This window comes from Bombina bombina, chromosome 6 (assembly GCF_027579735.1).
Source record: "Bombina bombina isolate aBomBom1 chromosome 6, aBomBom1.pri, whole genome shotgun sequence".
NCBI classification, from domain to species: Eukaryota; Metazoa; Chordata; class Amphibia; order Anura; family Bombinatoridae; genus Bombina; species Bombina bombina.
Window position 1 is genome coordinate 1,145,753,650 of NC_069504.1, and position 22,017 is coordinate 1,145,775,666.

Below are 22,017 nucleotides of genomic sequence, written 5' to 3' on the forward strand. Positions count from 1 at the left end.
AAGGAACAACAATTCTCCTACTAATGTTGTTGGAATTCACAACCTTAGGAAGAAATTTAAATGAAGTCTGCAAAACAGCTTTATCCTGATGGAAAATCAGAAAAGGATACTCATAAGAGAGAGCAGACAATTCAGAAACTAGCAGAAAAGATAGCCAAAAGGAAAAACACTTTCCAAGAAAGTAGTTTAATATCAAAAGAATGCATAGGCTCAAAAGGAGGAGCCTGCAAAGCCTTCAAAACCAAATTAAGACTCCATGGAGGAGAAATAGACTTAATAACAGGCTTCATACGGACCACAGCTTGAACAAAACAGTGATTATCAGGAAGTTTAGCAATCTTTCTATGAAATAAAACAGAAAGAGCAGAGATTTGTCCCTTCAAAGTACTTGCAGACAAACCTTTATCCAAACCGTCCTGAAGAAACTGTAAAATTCTAGGAATTGTAAAAGAATGCCAAGAGAATTTATGAGAAGAACACCATGAAATATAGATTTTCCACACCTGATAATAAATGTTCCTTGAAACAGACTAACGAGCCTGCAACATAGTATCGATCACTGAGTCAGAGCACTAAACGTTCAATTACCATACCTTCAAATTTAGTGATTTGAGATACTGATGAAAAAACGGCCCTTGAGACAGAAGGTTTGGCTTTAAAGGAAGAGACCAAGGTTGGCAACTGGACATCCGGACAAGATCCGCATACCAAAACCTGTGAGGCCATGCTGGTGCTATCAGAAACACATGCGATTGTTCCATTATGATCTTGGAGATCACCCTTGGAAGAAGAACTAGAGGCGGAAAAATATAAGCAAGTTGGTAAGACCAAGGAACGGCTAACGCATCCACCATCTCTGCCTGAGGATCCCTGGACATGGAAAGGTATCTGGGAAGTTTCCTGTTTAGATTGAAAGCCATTAGATCTATTTATGGAAGACCCCACATCTGTACAATATGAAAAAACACATCTGGATGGAGAGACCACTCCCCCAGATGCAAAGTCCGACGGCTGAGATAATCCACTTCACAATTGTCTACACCTGGGATACGAATCGCAGAAATTAGACAAGAGTTGGATTTCCCCCAATAAAGTATCCGTGATACTCCTTTCATTGCTAAAGGACTGGGAGTCCCTCCCTGATGATTAACATATGCCACAGTTGTGATATTGTCTGAAAGCAAATGAAAAGTTCTCTCTTTAATAGAGGCCAAGCCTGAAGAGCCCTGAAAACAGCAATAGTTCTAAGATATTGATTGGAAACCTTGCCACTAGAGGATTCCAAACCCCTTGTGCTGTCAGAGACCCCCAGACAACTCCTCAACCTGAAAGACTTGCATTTGTTGAGACTACAGTCCAGGAAGGACGAACAAAAGGGGCCCCTTGAATAATAATACGATGATGGTCTAACGACCAAGTCAGAGAGAGAAGAATGTTGGAATAAAAAATATAAATTGTGATATCCGAGTATAATCCCTGCACCATTAATTTACATGCAAAGCTGCAGAGGTCTCATATGAAAACTAGCAAAGGGGATCGTATCCGATGTTGCAGTCATGAGACCTAAAACTTCAATGCACATAGCCACTGAAGGGAATGATCGAGACTGAAGGTTTTGACCGGCTGAAAACAATTTCATTTGTCTCTTGTCTGTTAAAGACAGAGTCATGGACACTGAATCTATCTGGAAACCTAAAAAGGTGACCCTTGTCTGAGGAATCAAGAAACTCTTTGGTAAATTGATCCTCCAACCATGTCTTTGAAGAAACAACACTAGTTGATTTGTGTGAGATTCTGCTAAATGAAAAGATTGAGCCAGTACCAAGATATCGTCCAAATAAGGAAACACTGCAATACCCTGCTCTCTGATTACAGATAGAAGGATACCGAGAACCTTCGAAAACATTCTTGGAGCTGTCGCTAGGCCAAATGGAAGAGCGACAAATTGGTAATGCTTGTCTAGAAGAGAATCTCAGAAATCGATAGTGATCTGGATGAATCGGAATGTGAAGATAAGCGTCCTGAAAGTCTATTGTGGACATGTGATGACCTTGCTGAACAAAAGGCAGAATAGTCCTTATAGTCACCATCTTAAAAGTTGGGACGCTAACAAAATGATTCAAAAACTTCAGATCCAGAACTGGTCTGAATTAATTTTATTTCTTTGGGACAATGAATAGATTTTAATAAAAACCCAGACCCTTTTCCTGAAGTGGAACTGATATAATCGCCCATGAAAGCTCCAGATCTGAAACACACTTCAGAAAAGCCTGAGCTTTCACAGGATTTGTTGAAACGTGAGAGATATAATCTTCTCACAGGAGGTCTTACTCTGAAACCTATTTGATACCATTGAGAAACAATGCTCTGAATCCACTGATTCTGAACAGAATCTGCCCAAATGTTTTGAAATAATTTCTATCTGCCCCCCACCAGTTGAACTGGATTGAGGGCCGGACCTTCATGCAGGCTTAGGGGCTTGCTTTGGTTTCTTATAAGGCTTGGATTTATTCCAACTTGAAGATAGCTTCCAATTGGAGCCAGAATCCTTAGGGGAAGGAGTGGTTTTCTGCTCTCTATTCTGACGAAAGGAACGAAACCGATTAGAAGCTTTAGATTTACCCTTGGACTTTTTATCTTGAGGCAAAAAAAACTCCCTTCAACCCAGTTATAGTGGAAATAATAGTGGAACCAAATAAATTATTACCCTGGAAAAAGAGAGATAGTAATCTAGATGTAGATACCATGTCAGCATTCCATGATTTAAGCCATAAAGCTCATCTAGCCAGAATAGCTAAAAACATAAATTTAACATTAATCTTGATGATCTAAAAAATAGCATCACAGATTAAATGATTAGCATGTTTAAGCAAACGAACAATGCTAGACAAATCAGGATCTGTTTCCTGATGTGCTAAGCTATCCAACCAAAAAGTTGATGCAGCGGTAACATCAGCCATAGAAATGGCAGGCCTGAGAATATAGCCAGAATGTAAATAAGATTTCCTTAGATAAGATTCAATCTTCCTATCTAAAGGATCCTTAAAAGAAGTACTATCCTCCAAAGGAATAGTAGTGCATTTGGCAAGAGTAGAAATAGCCCCATAACCTTAGGGACTTTTTCCCAAAACTCCAAATTAGCCACTGGTAAAGGAAATAACTTCTTAAACTTAGAAGAAGGATTAAAAGAAGCACCAGGCTTAGACCATTCTTTAGCGATCACATCAGAAACCGCATCTGAAACAGGAAAAACCTCAGGAGTAATTAAACTCCTCAATACACAAAGTAACCAATACTTCTTTCAACAAAGACCGAATATATTTAATCTTATAAAGATAAGAAGATTTATCAATTTCAATGTCTGAAGTAGGATCTTCTGAAGCAGAGAGATCCTCTTCAGAGGAGGATATTTCAGTATGTTGTCGGTCATCACAAATTTCATCAGTTCTATGCAAAGTTTTAAAATACCTTTTACGTTTATTAGAAGGTGGAATAGCAGACATAGCCTTCTGTATTGCATCAGCAATATAATTTTTCATATCAACAGGGATATCATGTACATTAGATGTTGAGGGAACTGTACTAATACTAATATAAACATTATCGGCATGCAAAAGTTTATCATGACAACTGTTACATAATGTAGCCGGAGATATAATCTCAGCTTGCTTACAACAGATACACTTAGCTTTGGTAGAACTGTGTTCATGCAGCATGGTTCCTACAGTAGCTTCTGAGACAGGATCAGACTGAGACATCTTGCAAAATGTAAAAGAAAAAATAGCATTTAAACAAAATATCCAATTTCCTCATATAGCAGTTTCAGGAATGGGGAAAAATGTGAATGCTAAATAAGCAGAAAAGCAGACAGCATAGCCCTCTAGAATATAAAGAGAGCAGGGAGCATACAGGAAGTGGGGTAATATAACCAAAAAAAATATTTGGCGCCAAATACGACGCACAATGCAAAGTGAAATTTTTTTGGCGACAAACAACATCCGGAAATGACGCAACTCGCATCATAACAAGCGCAACTTTGCGCCAAACAAACTAACGTCAATAAATACGCAGGAAATGACAAAACTTGCGACAATATAGACGCAAATTTTTGCCAAATTTTTTTTGCATCATAAATGACGCAATAAATAACAGCATTTTGCACCCTCGCGAGCCAAGATTTGACCACAAATTTTAAAGGGACACTGAACCCAATTTTTTTTCTTTCGGGATACAGATAGAGCATGCAATTTTAAGCAACTTTCGAATTTACTCCTATTATCAAATTTTCTTCGTTCTCTTGCTATCCTTATTTGAAAAAGAAGGTATCAAAGGCTTTTTTTGGTTCAGTCCTCTGGACAGCACTTTTTTATTGGTGGATGAATTTATCCACCAATCAGCAAGGACAACCCAGGTTGTTCACCAAAAATGGGCCGGCATCTGAACTTACATTCTTGAATTTCAAATAAAGATACCAAGAGAATGAAGACAATTTGATAATAGGAGTAAATTAGAAAATTGCTTAAAATGTCATGCTCTATCTGAATCACGAAAGAAAAAATTTGGGTTCAGTGTCCCTTTAGGTAAAAAAAACAAGTGAAATTGGAAAAACATAATTTATGCTTACCTGATAAATTTATTTCTCTTGTAGTGTATCCAGTCCACGGATCATCCATTACTTGTGGGATATTCTCCTTCCCAACAGGAAGTTGCAAGAGGATCACCCACAGCAGAGCTGCTACATAGCTCCTCCCCTCACTGCCATATCCAGTCATTCGACCGAAACAAGACGAGAAAGGAGAAACCATAGGGTGCAGTGGTGACTGTAGTTTAATTAAAATTTAGACCTGCCTTAGAAGGACAGGGCGGGCCGTGGACTGGATACACTACAAGAGAAATAAATTTATCAGGTAAGCATAAATTATGTTTTCTCTTGTTAAGTGTATCCAGTCCACGGATCATCCATTACTTGTGGGATACCAATACCAAAGCTAAAGTACACGGATGATGGGAGGGACAAGGCAGGAACTTAAACGGAAGGAACCACTGCCTGTAGAACCTTTCTCCCAAAAACAGCCTCCGAAGAAGCAAAAGTGTCAAATTTGTAAAATTTTGAAAAGGTGTGAAGCGAAGACCAAGTCGCAGCCTTGCAAATCTGTTCAACAGAGGCCTCATTTTTAAAGGCCCAGGTGGAAGCCACAGCTCTAGTAGAATGAGCTGTAATCCTTTCAGGGGGCTGCTGTCCAGCAGTCTCATAGGCTAAGCGTATTATGCTCCAAAGCCAAAAGGAGAGAGAGGTTGCCGAAGCTTTTTGACCTCTCCTCTGTCCAGAGTAAACGACAAACAGGGCAGATGTTTGACGAAAATCTTTAGTAGCCTGTAAGTAAAACTTCAAGGCACGGACTACGTCCAGATAATGCAAAAGACGTTCCTTCTTTGAAGAAGGATTAGGACACAATGATGGAACAACAATCTCTTGATTGATATTCCTGTTAGAAACCACCTTAGGTAAAAACCCAGGTTTGGTACGCAGAACTACCTTGTCTGAATGAAAAATCAGATAAGGAGAATCACAATGTAAGGCAGATAACTCAGAGACTCTTCGAGCCGAGGAAATAGCCATCAAAAACAGAACTTTCCAAGATAAAAGTTTAATATCAATGGAATGAAGGCGTTCAAACGGAACTCCCTGACGAACTTTAAGAACCAAGTTTAAGCTCCACGGGGGAGCAACAGTTTTAAACACAGGCTTAATTTTACCCAAAGCCTGACAAAATGCCTGGACGTCTAGAACTTCTGCCAGACGCTTGTGCAAAAGGACAGAGCAGAGATCTGTCCTTTTAAAGAACTAGCTGATAAGCCTTTGTCCAAACCCTCTTGGAGAAAGGACAATATCCTAGGAATCCTAACCTTACTCCATGAGTAACTCCTGGATTCACACCAATAAAGATATTTAAGCCATATCTTATGGTAGATTTTCCTGGTGACAGGCTTCCGAGCCTGTATTAAGGTATCAATGACTGACTCGGAGAAGCCACGCCTTGATAGAATCAAGCGTTCAATCTCCATGCAGTCAGTCTCAGAGAAATTAGATTTGGATGATTGAAAGGACCTTGTATTAGAAGGTCCTGCCTCAGAGGCAGAGTCCATGGTGGAAGAGATGACATGTCCACTAGGTCTGCATACCAGGTCCTGCGTGGCCACGCAGGCGCTATCAGAATCACTGATGCTCTCTCCTGTTTGATTTTGGCAATCAGTCGAGGGAGCAGAGGAAACGGTGGAAACACATAGGCCAGGTTGAAGAACCAAGGAGCTGCTAGAGCATCTATCAGCGTTGCTCCTGGGTCCCTGGACCTGTATCCGTAACAAGGAAGCTTGGGGTTCTGGCGAGACGCCATGAGATCCAGTTCTGGTTTGCCCCAACAATGGACCAGTTGAGCAAACACCTCCGGATGGAGTTCCCACTCCCCCGGATGAAAAGTCTGACGACTTCGAAAATCCGCCTCCCAGTTCTCTATGCCTGGGATGTGGATGCTGACAGGTGGAAAGAGTGAGACTCTGCCCAACGAATTATCTTTGAGACTTCTAACATCGCTAGGGAACTCCTGGTTCCCCCTTGATGGTTGATGTAAGCCACAGTCGTGATGTTGTCCGACTGAAATCTGATGAACCTCAGTGTTGCTAACTGAGGCCAAGCTAGAAGAGCATTGAATATTGCTCTTAACACCAGAATATTTATTGGGAGGAGTTTCTCCTCCTGAGTCCACGATCCCTGAGCCTTCAGGGAGTTCCAGACTGCGCCCCAACCTAGAAGGCTGGCATCTGTTGTTACAATCGTCCAATCTGGCCTGCGAAAGGTCATACCCTTGGACAGATGGACCCGAGAAAGCCACCAGAGAAGAGAATCTCTGGTCTCTTGATCCAGATTTAGTAGAGGGGACAAATCTGAGTAATCCCCATTCCACTGACTTAGCATGCATAATTGCAGCGGTCTGAGATGCAGGCGCGCAAATGGCACTATGTCCATTGCCGCTACCATTAAGCCGATTACTTCCATGCACTGAGCCACTGACGGGCGTGGAATGGAATGAAGGACACGGCAAGCATTTAGAAGTTTTGATAACCTGGACTCCGTCAGGTAAATTTTCATCTCTACAGAATCTATAAGAGTCCCTAGGAAGGAGACTCTTGTGAGTGGTGATAGAGAACTCTTTTCCACGTTCACTTTCCACCCATGCGACCTCAGAAATGCCAGAACTATCTCTGTATGAGACTTGGCAATTTGAAAGCTTGACCCTGTATCAGGATGTCGTCTAGATACGGAGCCACCGCTATGCCTCGCGATCTTAGAACCGCCAGAAGTGAGCCCAGAACCTTTGTAAAAATTCTCGGGGCAGTGGCCAACCCGAAGGGAAGAGCTACAAATTGGTAATACCTGTCTAGAAAGGCAAACCTTAGGAACCGATGATTATCTTTGTGAATCGGTATGTGAAGGTAGGCATCCTTTAAGTCCACTGTGGTCATGTACTGACCCTCTTGGATCATGGGTAGGATGGTCCGAATAGTTTCCATTTTGAATGATGGAACTCTGAGGAATTTGTTTAAGATCTTTAGATCCAAGATTGGTCTGAAGGTTCCCTCTTTCTTGGGAACCACAAACAGATTTGAATAAAATCCCTGTCCTTGTTCCGTCCGCGGAACTGGATGGATCACTCCCATTACTAGGAGGTCTTGCACACAGCTTAGGAATGCCTCTTTCTTTATCTGGTTTGCTGATAACATTGAAAGATGAAATCTCCCTTGTGGAGGAGAAGCTTTGAAGTCCAGAAGATATCCCTGAGATATGATCTCCAACGCCCAGGGATCCTGAACATCTCTTGCCCACGCCTGGGCGAAGAGAGAAAGTCTGCCCCCCACTAGATCCGTTTCCGGATAGGGGGCCGTTCCTTCATGCTGTCTTGGGGGCAGCAGCAGGCTTTCTGGCCTGCTTGCCCTTGTTCCAGGACTGGTTAGGTTTCCAGGCCTGTCTGGAATGAGCAACAGTTCCCTCTTGTTTTGAAGCGGAGGAAGTTGATGCTGCTCCTGCCTTGAAATTTCGAAAGGCACGAAAATTAGACTGTTTGGCCTTTGATTTGGCCCTGTCCTGAGGAAGGGTATGACCCTTGCCTCCAGTAATGTCAGCAATAATTTCCTTCAAGCCAGGCCCGAATAAGGTCTGCCCCTTGAAAGGAATGTTGAGTAATTTAGACTTTGAAGTCACGTCAGCTGACCAGGATTTAAGCCATAGCGCCCTACGCGCCTGGATGGCGAATCCGGAATTCTTAGCAGTTAGTTTAGTCAAATGAACAATGGCATCAGAAACAAATGAGTTAGCTAGCTTAAGCGTTCTAAGCTTGTCAATTTCATTCAATGGAGCTGTCTGGATGGCCTCTTCCAGGGCCTCAAACCAGAATGCCGCCGCAGCAGTGACAGGCGCAATGCATGCAAGGGGCTGTAAAATAAAACCTTGTTGCATAAACATTTTCTTAAGGTAACCCTCCAATTTTTTATCCATTGGATCTGAAAAAGCACAACTGTCCTCAACCGGGATAGTGGTACGCTTTGCTAAAGTAGAAACTGCTCCCTCCACCTTAGGGACCGTCTGCCATAAGTCCCGTGTAGTGGCGTCTATTGGAAACATTTTTCTAAATATAGGAGGTGGGGAAAAGGGCACACCGGGTCTATCCCACTCCTTGCTAATAATTTTTGTAAGCCTTTTAGGTATAGGAAAATGTCAGTACACACCGGCACCGCATAGTATCTATCCAGCCTACACAATTTCTCTGGAATTGCAACTGTGTTACAGTCATTCAGAGCAGCTAATACCTCCCCAAGCAATACACGGAGGTTCTCAAGCTTAAATTTAAAATTAGAAATCTCTGAATCAGGTTTCCCCGAGTCAGAGATGTCACCCACAGACTGAAGCTCTCTGTCCTCATGTTCTGCATACTGTGATGCAGTATCAGACATGCCTCTAACAGCATTTGCGCGCTCTGTATCTCTCCTAACCCCAGAGCTATCGCGCTTGCCTCTTAATTCAGGCAATCTAGATAATACCTCTGACAGGGTATTATTCATGATTGCAGCCATGTCCTGCAAGGTAATCGCTATGGGCGTCCCTGATGTAATTGGCGCCATATTAGCGTGCGTCCCCTGAGCGGGAGGCGAAGGGTCTGACACGTGGGGAGAGTTAGTCGGCATAACTTCCCCCTCGACAGAACCCTCTGGTGATAATTCTTTTATAGATAAAGACTGATCTTTACTGTTTAAGGTGAAATCAATACATTTAGTACACATTCTCCTATGGGGCTCCACCATGGCTTTCAAACATAATGAACAAGTAGGTTCCTCTGTGTCAGACATGTTTAAACAGACTAGCAATGAGACTAGCAAGCTTGGAAAACACTTTAAAACAAGTTTACAAGCAATATAACAAACGTTACTGCGCCTTTAAGAAACACAAATTTTCCCAAATTTTGAAATAACAGTGAAAAAATGCAGTTACACTAACGAAATTTTTACAGTGTATGTAATAAGTTAGCAGAGCATTGCACCCACTTGCAAATGGATGATTAACCCCTTAATACCAAAAACGGAATAACAAATGACAAAAACGCTTTTTAAACAGTCACAACAACTGCCACAGCTCTACTGTGGCTTTTTACCTCCCTCAATACGACTTTTGAAGCCTTTTGAGCCCTTCATAGAAGTCCTGGATCATGCAGGAAGAAGCTGGATGTCTGTGTCTGTAATTTTTGCTGTGCAAAAAAACGCTAAAATAGGCCCCTCCCACTCATATTACAACAGTGGGAAGCCTCAGGGAACTGTTTCTAGGCAAAATTCAAGCCAGTCATGTGGAAAAAACTAGGCCACAATAAGTTTTATCACCAAACATATGTAAAAAACGATTAAACATGCCAGCAAACGTTTTAAAATACACTTTTATAAGAGTATGTATCTCTATTAATAAGCCTGATACCAGTCGCTATCACTGCATTTAAGGCTTTACTTACATTACTTCGGTATCAGCAGCATTTTCTAGCAAATTCCATCCCTAGAAAAATATTTTAACTGCACATACCTTATTACAGGAAAACCTGCACGCTATTCCCCCTCTGAAGTTACCTCACTCCTCAGAATATGTGAGAACAGCAAAGGATCTTAGTTACTTCTGCTAAGATCATAGAAAACGCAGGCAGATTCTTCTTCTAAATACTGCCTGAGATAAACAGTACACTCCGGTACCATTTAAAAACAAACTTTTGATTGAAGAAATAAACTAAGTATAAAACACCACAGTCCTCTTACGACCTCCATCTTAGTTGAGAGTTGCAAGAGAATGACTGGATATGGCAGTGAGAGGAGGAGCTATGTAGCAGCTCTGCTGTGGGTGATCCTCTTGCAACTTCCTGTTGGGAAGGAGAATATCCCACAAGTAATGGATGATCCGTGGACTGGATAAACTTAACAAGAGAAAACAGACTAAAACCCAGGTAAGAAAATTTCTTTTAAAAAAAATAAAATAAATAACTTCCTTAAACATGATTCTCATACTGAAACTGTTAAGACTGCAAAGGGAAATACACATAGGCCTGACTCATGGCAAATATAAGTAGAATATATATACATATATTTAAAACTTTATATTAATACATAAAGCGTCAAACATAGCTGAGAGTGTCTTAAACAATGATACATAATTACCGTAAGACACCCATTCACATATAGCAGATAGCCAAACCAGTACTGAAAACTATCAGCAGAGGTAATGGTATTTAAGAGTATATCGTCAATCTGAAAAGAGAGGTAGGAGATGATTCCCTACGACCGATAACGGAGAACCCTTAAAAAGATTTCCCATGAGTGAAACCATAAAATCAATAGGGTATACTTCACATCCCTCTGACAAACACTGTATTCTGATAGGAATTGGGCTTCAGAATGCTTAGAAGCGCTTATCATAGAAGAAATCATAAAAATCAAGCACAAACTTACTTCACCACCTCCATAGGAGGCAAAGTTTGCAAAACTGAGTTGTGGGTGTGGTGGGGGGGGTGTATTTATAGGCATTTGAGGTTTGGGAAACTTTCCCCCCTCCTGGTAGGAAAGTATATCCCATACATCACTAGCTCATGGACTCTTGCCATTTAAAATGAAAGAAATAACTATTTTCCTTAACAGTAAGTTACAATCTTCTCTGCCTGAGTCTTTGGATTGTTTTTCTTTATGTTCTAAAATGCAAATAGTCGTCTATATTAATCTAAAACAATAACTTTTACCTTTCTGATTACAGTGCTGTCCTATCTTTTTGATGATATTATGCATACAGAAGTATTACACATATATAAAACTACATGTAAATATTGCATACAATAATTAAGATGTTGTTAAAACTTGGTCCTAACTTCTCTACAAGCTGTCTCATTTTACAGAAGCAGTCATTACGAAATCCAAAACTTTTACCAAGCAGTTGGATAAAGAGTTTTGTACATGACTTTAGGTACTGACATAAGACATGCGGGATACACAGACATGACACAAGGCATCAGATCAGAGCTAACCTTAGGGCTGCATGACTTTAGGTACTGACATAAGACATGCGGGATACACAGATATGACACAAGGCAGGAGATCAGAGCTAACCTTAGGACTGCATGACTTTAGGTACTGACATAAGACATGCGGGATACACAGATATGACACAAGACAGGAGATCAGAGCTAACCTTAGGACTGCATGACTTTAGGTACTGACATAAGAGACATGCGGTATACACAGATATGACACAAGGCAGGAGATCAGAGCTAACCTTAGGACTGCATGACTTTAGGTACTGACATAAGACATGCAGGATACACAGATATGACACAAGGCAGGAGATCAGAGCTAACCTTAGGGCTGCATGACTATAGGTACTGACATAAGACATGCAGGATACACAGATATGACACAAGGCATCAGATCAGAGCTAACCTTAGGGCTGCATGACTTTAGCTACTGACATAAGACATGCAGGATACACAGATATGACACAAGGCATCAGATCAGAGCTAACCTTAGGACTGCATGACTTTAGCTACTGACATAAGAGACATGTGGGATACACAGATATGACACAAGGCATCAGATCAGAGCTAACCTTAGGGCTGCATGACTTTAGCTACTGACATAGGAGACATGCAGGATACACAGATATGACACAAGGCATCAGATCAGAGCTAACCTTAGGACTGTATGACTGTAGCTACTGACATAAGACATGCGGGATACACAGATATGACACGACAGGAGATCAGAGCTAACCTTAGGACTGCATGACTTTAGGTACTGACATAAGACATGCGGGATACACAGATATGACACAAGGCATCAGATCAGAGCTAACCTTAGGGCTGCATGACTTTAGCTACTGACATAAGAGACATGCAGGATACACAGATATGACACAAGGCATCAGATCAGAGCTAACCTTAGGACTGCATGACTTTAGGTACTGACATAAGAGACATGTGGGATACACAGATATGACACAAGACAGGAGATCAGAGCTAACCTTAGGACTGCATGACTTTAGGTACTGACATAAGAGACATGTGGGATAAACAGATATGACACAAGGCATCAGATCAGAGCTAACCTTAGGGCTGCATGACTTTAGCTACTGACATAAGAGACATGCGGGATACACAGATATGACACAAGGCATCAGATCAGAGCTAACCTTAGGACTGCATGACTTTAGGTGCTGACATAAGAGACATGCAGGATACACAGATATGACACAAGGCATCAGATCAGAGCTAACCTTAGGACTGCATGACTTTAGGTGCTGACATAAGAGACATGTGGGATACACAGATATGACACAAGGCATCAGATCAGAGCTAACCTTAGGACTGCATGACTTTAGGTACTGACATAAGACATGCGGGATACACAGATATGACACAAGGCATCAGATCAGAGCTAACCTTAGGACTGCATGACTTTAGGTGCTGACATAAGAGACATGTGGGATACACAGATATGACACAAGGCATCAGATCAGAGCTAACCTTAGGACTGCATGACTTTAGGTACTGACATAAGACATGCGGGATACACAGATATGACACAAGGCATCAGATCAGAGCTAACCTTAGGACTGCATGACTTTAGGTACTGACATAAGAGACATGCGGGATACACAGATATGACACAAGGCAGGAGATCAGAGCTAACCTTAGGGCTGCATGACTTTAGCTACTGACATAAGAGACATGCAGGATACACAGATATGACACAAGGCATCAGATCAGAGCTAACCTTAGGGCTGCATGACTTTAGCTACTGACATAAGAGACATGCGGGATACACAGATATGACACAAGGCATCAGATCAGAGCTAACCTTAGGACTGCATAACTTTAGGCACTGACATAAGAGACATGCGGGATACACAGATATGACACAAGGCATCAGATCAGAGCTAACCTTAGGGCTGCATGACTTTAGCTACTGACATAAGAGACATGCGGGATACACAGATATGACACAAGGCATCAGATCAGAGCTAACCTTAGGACTGCATAACTTTAGGTACTGACATAAGACATGCGGGATACACAGATATGACACAAGACATCAGATCAGAGCTAACCTTAGGACTGCATGACTTTAGGTGCTGACATAAGAGACATGCGGGATACACAGATATGACACAAGGCATCAGATCAGAGCTAACCTTAGGGCTGCATGACTTCAGGTGCTGACACAAGAGACATGCGGGATACACATATATGACAAGACAGGAGATCAGAGCTAACCTTAGGACTGCATGACTTTAGGTACTGACATAAGAGACATGCAGGATACACAGATATGACACAAGGCATCAGATCAGAGCTAACCTTAGGACTGCATAACTTTAGCTACTGACATAAGACATGCAGGATACACAGATATGACACAAGGAAGGAGATCAGAGCTAACCTTAGGGCTGCATGACTTTAGGTACTGACATAAGAGACATGCGGGATACACAGATATGACAGAAGGCATCAGATCAGAGCTAACCTTAGGACTGCATGACTTTAGGTACTGACATAAGACATGCGGGATACACAGATATGACAAGACAGGAGATCAGAGCTAACCTTAGGACTGCATGACTTTAGGTACTGACATAAGAGACATGCGGGATACACAGATATGACACAAGGCATCAGATCAGAGCTAACCTTAGGGCTGCATGACTTTAGGTGCTGACATAAGAGACATGCAGGATACACAGATATGACACAAGGCATCAGATCAGAGCTAACCTTAGGGCTGCATGACTTTAGCTACTGACATAAGAGACATGCGGGATACACAGATATGACACAAGGCATCAGATCAGAGCTAACCTTAGGGCTGCATGACTTTAGCTACTGACATAAGAGACATGCGGGATACACAGATATGACACAAGACAGGAGATCAGAGCTAACCTTAGGACTGCATGACTTTAGGTACTGACATAAGAGACATGTGGGATACACAGATATGACACAAGGCATCAGATCAGAGCTAACCTTAGGGCTGCATGACTTTAGCTACTGACATAAGAGACATGCGGGATACACAGATATGACAGAAGGCATCAGATCAGAGCTAACCTTAGGACTGCATGACTTTAGGTACTGACATTATACATGCAGGATACACAGATATGACACAAGGCATCAGATCAGAGCTAACCTTAGGACTGCATGACTTTAGGTACTGACATAAGACATGCGGGATACACAGATATGACAAGACAGGAGATCAGAGCTAACCTTAGGACTGCATGACTTTAGGTACTGACATAAGAGACATGCGGGATACACAGATATGACACAAGGCATCAGACCAGAGCTAACCTTAGGGCTGCATGACTTTAGCTACTGACATAAGAGACATGCGGGATACACAGATATGACACAAGGCATCAGATCAGAGCTAACCTTAGGGCTGCATGACTTTAGCTACTGACATAAGAGACATGCGGGATACACAGATATGACACAAGACAGGAGATCAGAGCTAACCTTAGGACTGCATGACTTTAGGTACTGACATAAGAGACATGTGGGATACACAGATATGACACAAGGCATCAGATCAGAGCTAACCTTAGGGCTGCATGACTTTAGCTACTGACATAAGAGACATGCGGGATACACAGATATGACAGAAGGCATCAGATCAGAGCTAACCTTAGGACTGCATGACTTTAGGTACTGACATTATACATGCAGGATACACAGATATGACACAAGGCATCAGATCAGAGCTAACCTTAGGACTGCATGACTTTAGGTACTGACATAAGACATGCGGGATACACAGATATGACACAAGGCATCAGATCAGAGCTAACCTTAGGACTGCATGACTTTAGGTACTGACATAAGACATGCGGGATACACAGATATGACAAGACAGGAGATCAGAGCTAACCTTAGGACTGCATGACTGTAGGTACTGACATAAGAGACATGCGGGATACACAGATATGACACAAGGCATCAGATCAGAGCTAACCTTAGGACTGCATGACTTTAGGTACTGACATAAGACATGCGGGATACACAGATATGACAAGACAGGAGATCAGAGCTAACCTTAGGACTGCATGACTTTAGGTACTGACATAAGAGACATGCGGGATACACAGATATGACACAAGGCATCAGATCAGAGCTAACCTTAGGACTGCATGACTTTAGGTACTGACATAAGACATGCGGGATACACAGATATGACAAGACATCAGATCAGAGCTAACCTTAGGGCTGCATGACTTTAGGTACTGACATAAGAGACATGTGGGATACACAGATATGACACAAGGCATCAGATCAGAGCTAACCTTAGGACTGCATGACTTTAGGTACTGACATAAGAGACATGTGGGATACACAGATATGACACAAGGAATCAGATCAGAGCTAACCTTAGGGCTGCATGACTTTAGGTACTGACATAAGAGACATGCAGGATACACAGATATGACACAAGGAAGGAGATGAGAGCTAACCTTAGGGCTGCATGACTTTAGGTACTGACATAAGAGACATGTGGGATACACAGATATGACACAAGGCATCAGATCAGAGCTAACCTTAGGACTGCATGACTTTAGGTATAGACATAAGACATGCGGGATACACAGATATGACACAAGGCATCAGATCAGAGCTAACCTTAGGACTGCATGACTTTAGGTGCTGACACAAGAGACATGCAGGATACACAGATATGACACAAGGCATCAGATCAGAGCTAACCTTAGGACTGCATGACTTTAGCTACTGACATAAGAGACATGCGGGATACACAGATATGACACAAGGCATCAGATCAGAGCTAACCTTAGGACTGCATGACTTTAGCTACTGACATAAGAGACATGCGGGATACACAGATATGACACAAGGCATCAGATCAGAGCTAACCTTAGGACTGCATGACTTTAGCTACTGACATAAGAGACATGCGGGATACACAGATATGACACAAGGCATCAGATCAGAGCTAACCTTAGGACTGCATGACTTTACCTACTGACATAAGAGACATGCAGGATACACAGATATGACACAAGGCATCAGATCAGAGCTAACCTTAGGACTGCATGACTTTAGGTGCTGACATAAGAGACATGCAGGATACACAGATATGACACAAGGCATCAGATCAGAGCTAACCTTAGGGCTGCATGACTTTAGGTACTGACATAAGAGACACGTGGGATACACAGATATGACACAAGGCATCAGATCAGAGCTAACCTTAGGACTGCATGACTTTAGCTACTGACATAAGAGACATGCGGGATACACAGATATGACACAAGGCATCAGATCAAAGCTAACCTTAGGACTGCATGACTTTAGGTACTGACATAAGAGACATGCAGGATACACAGATATGACACAAGGCATCAGATCAGAGCTAACCTTAGGACTGCATGACTTTAGGTACTGACATAAGAGACATGCGGGATACACAGATATGACACAAGGCAGGAGATCAGAGCTAACCTTAGGACTGCATGACTTTAGGTACTGACATAAGACATGCGGGATACACAGATATGACACAAGGCATCAGATCAGAGCTAACCTTAGGACTGCATGACTTTAGGTACAGACATAAGACATGCGGGATACACAGATATGACACAAGGCATCAGATCAGAGCTAACCTTAGGACTGCATGACTTTAGCTACTGACATAAGAGACATGCGGGATACACAGATATGACACAAGGCATCAGATCAGAGCTAACCTTAGGGCTGCATGACTTTAGCTACTGACATAAGAGACATGCGGGATACACAGATATGACACAAGGCATCAGATCAGAGCTAACCTTAGGACTGCATGACTTTAGCTACTGACATAAGACATGCGGGATACACAGATATGACACAAGGAAGGAGATCAGAGCTAACCTTAGGACTGCATGACTTTAGGTGCTGACATAAGAGACATGCGGGATACACAGATATGACACAAGGCATCAGATCAGAGCTAACCTTAGGACTGCATGACTTTAGGTACTGACATAAGAGACATGCGGGATACACAGATATGACACAAGGCATCAGATCAGAGCTAACCTTAGGGCTGCATGACTTTAGGTACTGACATAAGACATGCGGGATACACAGATATGACAAGACAGGAGATCAGAGCTAACCTTAGGACTGCATGACTTTAGGTACTGACATAAGACATGCAGGATACACAGATATGACAAGACAGGAGATCAGAGCTAACCTTAGGACTGCATGACTGTAGGTACTGACATAAGAGACATGCGGGATACACAGATATGACACAAGGCAGGAGATCAGAGCTAACCTTAGGACTGCATAACTTTAGGTACTGACATAAGAGACATGCGGGATACACAGATATGACACAAGGCATCAGATCAGAGCTAACCTTAGGACTGCATGACTTTAGCTACTGACATAAGAGACATGCAGGATACACAGATATGACACAAGGCATCAGATCAGAGCTAACCTTAGGACTGCATGACTTTAGGTACAGACATAAGACATGCGGGATACACAGATATGACACAAGGCATCAGATCAGAGCTAACCTTAGGACTGATACAAAAAACATATAGAGGAGAAGCGCAACCCAGGTTAACACTTTATTATAGATGTTCAGATACAAACAACGTAGTAACTTACATATAAAATTTGACAAGTCCGGTATAGACAAAAATAGGTCCTGCACCCCTCTGCGGGCTGTATTCCGACTCCTCTACTCAGATGTTTAAGGTGCTTGGTTAGGTTGTAAATCCTGTGAGAGCCGCTTGAAAGTTCGGCGTCTGACGTCACCAAGGAGGAGGGAACTGGAGCGTCCCCCAGCAAGTAACAGTAACACAGTCCGGGTTAGGGTCAGAGTACCCGTATCAACAAACTCCTGAACTAAACCACCCTACGCGTTTCGTCTGGATCCCGGCCAGACTTTCTCAAGGGAATTACAGATTCAAATGAGTAGCTGAATGCTACCAGAGAGTCCTTGTGCCATTTATATAAAAATCACTCATTAAGGGTTAACTCTTGTAGTGCCGGTTCATACCCTATGTCATATTAAGAGAATAGTAATAAACACAAAAATATGTCTGCAGTCCTAGTTAGAGAACTTAGGATGTTTATCCACATCCTAAGTTCTCTAACTACGACGGTACTGAAGAATTTGAAATTAAACATAGGGCAACATGTGGTTCAACCTATGTAGTTTATCTACTTACTTGTGGGTATGGCCTTTTATATGTGGGACGTACGAAAAGGAAAATTAAAACAAGAGTTAATGAACATATATATAACATCAAAATGGCAAAAGAGAAAGATAAGAATATCAAACATAGTGTCCCTAATCATTTCAAAGAAATACACAATTGTAGTCCAACCTCCTTAAAAATTAAAGTAATTGATTGGGTAGCCCCTAATATATACAATAGATTATTAAGCCTTAGACAACAAGAGACCTATTGGATCTATAAGATAGGCAGTCTACAACCCAATGGGCTTAATGTTGATCTAGATTTAGCAGCGTATATGTAATGTTTTATTGTGTATTTTCATTAGGAACTTTTCTAAGATCTTTTAGAATTTTTAATATATTTTTTATATTTTTTTAGGTTTTTTTATATATATATATATATTTATATGTGTGTATTTGAATATATGTGTGGATGTGATAGTATGTAGGTGTGTTCACGTGCGAGTACATGTTTGCATGTGAGCATATGCATGTGTGTTTATATGTATATGTTAGTATGTGGTTATGTTTATGTATGCCCCTAGAGATATGTATATATATTAAAATCAATTAATTTTTTAATACTAAAATAGTTTTTAAAAGATATATATATATTTTCCTTTAGGATTTATCAATTGTTATAATAAATGAATTGGGTATATTTTTTACATTCAATGAATTGAATATTGATAATATAGATAAAGTTCTTTTGGGTCACGCTGAGATTTAGTGTGTATGGCATCTATTTATATAACATAGATTGGGGTTTTTTCGTTAGTATATTTAAACATTGTATATATATATATATTTATATTTTTTATTGTGGAATTGTCATCACTGCTATTGTTATTATTGCCAGTGTCAATTGTGAAATTGAATGTTCATTGTTATGTTTGTCTTTATTTTTGTGTTTATTACTATTCTCTTAATATGACATAGGGTATGAACCGGCACTACAAGAGTTAACCCTTAATGAGTGGTTTTTATATAAATGGCACAAGGACTCTCTGGTAGCATTCAGCTACTCATTTGAATCTGTAATTCCCTTGAGAAAGTCTGGCCGGGATCCAGACGAAACGCGTAGGGTGGTTTAGTTCAGGAGTTTGTTGATACGGGTACTCTGACCCTAACCCGGACTGTGTTACTGTTACTTGCTGGGGGACGCTCCAGTTCCCTCCTCCTTGGTGACGTCAGACGCCGAACTTTCAAGCGGCTCTCACAGGATTTACAACCTAACCAAGCACCTTAAACATCTGAGTAGAGGAGTCGGAATACAGCCCGCAGAGGGGTGCAGGACCTATTTTTGTCTATACCGGACTTGTCAAATTTTATATGTAAGTTACTACGTTGTTTGTATCTGAACATCTATAATAAAGTGTTAACCTGGGTTGCGCTTCTCCTCTATATGTTTTTTGTATTAGCCCTGTGTTGATTGCGGTAGCCTGGAAATACCGCTGAAAGGAGGCTGCACCTGGGAAACAACAGACTTGTAATCGTACACTTGAACTGTGCTGCTATCTTTCCCCCGGGGGACTTTGTATGGGGTAATTTTACCTATATAAGTGGACACTTTATGCTCTATATCAATTGTGGTTTATAGTGTATATTTTATGTGTTATTGATTGCGTTTTTGTTTTTACACTGGCAATTTTTATTTACATATTGGCAATTTTATGTATATACAGGTTTATATTTTTTATATATTTTTAGAATATCCCATTTTATAAGATATTTTAGCGCTGATTTATGTTGTATGTGTATAACCTTAGGACTGCATGACTTTAGCTACTGACATAAGAGACATGCGGGATACACAGATATGACACAAGACAGGAGATCAGAGCTAACCTTAGGGCTGCATGACTTTAGCTACTGACATAAGAGACATGCGGGATACACAGATATGATACAAGGCATCAGATCAGAGCTAACCTTAGGACTGCATGACTTTAGGTACAGACATAAGACATGCGGGATACACAGATATGACACAAGGCATCAGATCAGAGCTAACCTTAGGACTGCATGACTTTAGGTGCTGACATAAGAGACATGCAGGATACACAGATATGACACAAGGCAGGAGATCAGAGCTAACCTTAGGACTGCATGACTTTAGGTACTGACATAAGAGACATGCGGGATACACAGATATGACAAGACAGGAGATCAGAGCTAACCTTAGGACTGCATGACTTTAGCTACTGACATAAGAGACATGCGGGATACACAGATATGACACAAGGCATCAGATCAGAGCTAACCTTAGGACTGCATGACTTTAGGTACTGACATAAGAGACATGCGGGATACACAGACATGACACAAGGAATCAGATCAGAGCTAACCTTAGGACTGCATGACTTTAGGTGCTGACATAAGACATGCAGGATACACAGATATGACACAAGGCATCAGATCAGAGCTAACCTTAGGACTGCATGACTTTAGGTGCTGACATAAGACATGCGGGATACACAGATATGACACAAGGCATCAGATCAGAGCTAACCTTAGGACTGCATGACTTTAGCTACTGACATAAGAGACATGCAGGATACACAGATATGACACAAGGCATCAGATCAGAGCTAACCTTAGGACTGCATGACTTTAGCTACTGACATAAGAGACATGCGGGATACACAGATATGACACAAGGCATCAGATCAGAGCTAACCTTAGGACTGCATGACTTTAGCTACTGACATAAGAGACACGTGGGATACACAGATATGACACAAGGCATCAGATCAGAGCTAACCTTAGGACTGCATGACTTTAGCTACTGACATAAGAGACATGCAGGATACACAGATATGACACAAGGCATCAGATCAGAGCTAACCTTAGGGCTGCATGACTTTAGGTGCTGACATAAGAGACATGCAGGATACACAGATATGACACAAGGCATCAGATCAGAGCTAACCTTAGGGCTGCATGACTTTAGGTGCTGACATAAGAGACATGCAGGATACACAGATATGACACAAGGCATCAGATCAGAGCTAACCTTAGGGCTGCATGACTTTAGCTACTGACATAAGAGACATGTGGGATACACAGATATGACACAAGGCAGGAGATCAGAGCTAACCTTAGGGCTGCATGACTTTAGCTACTGACATAAGAGACATGTGGGATACACAGATATGACACAAGGCAGGAGATCAGAGCTAA

General features: G+C 41.5%; 1 protein-coding gene across 2 annotated transcripts in view; it reads right to left on the minus strand.

Annotated features, from left to right (window-relative positions):
• The window catches only part of PLEKHA5 (pleckstrin homology domain containing A5), a 1,264,477-nt gene that overhangs the window by 331,021 nt on the left and 911,439 nt on the right, over positions 1-22,017 (minus strand). The gene's annotated exons all lie outside the window — the stretch shown is intronic.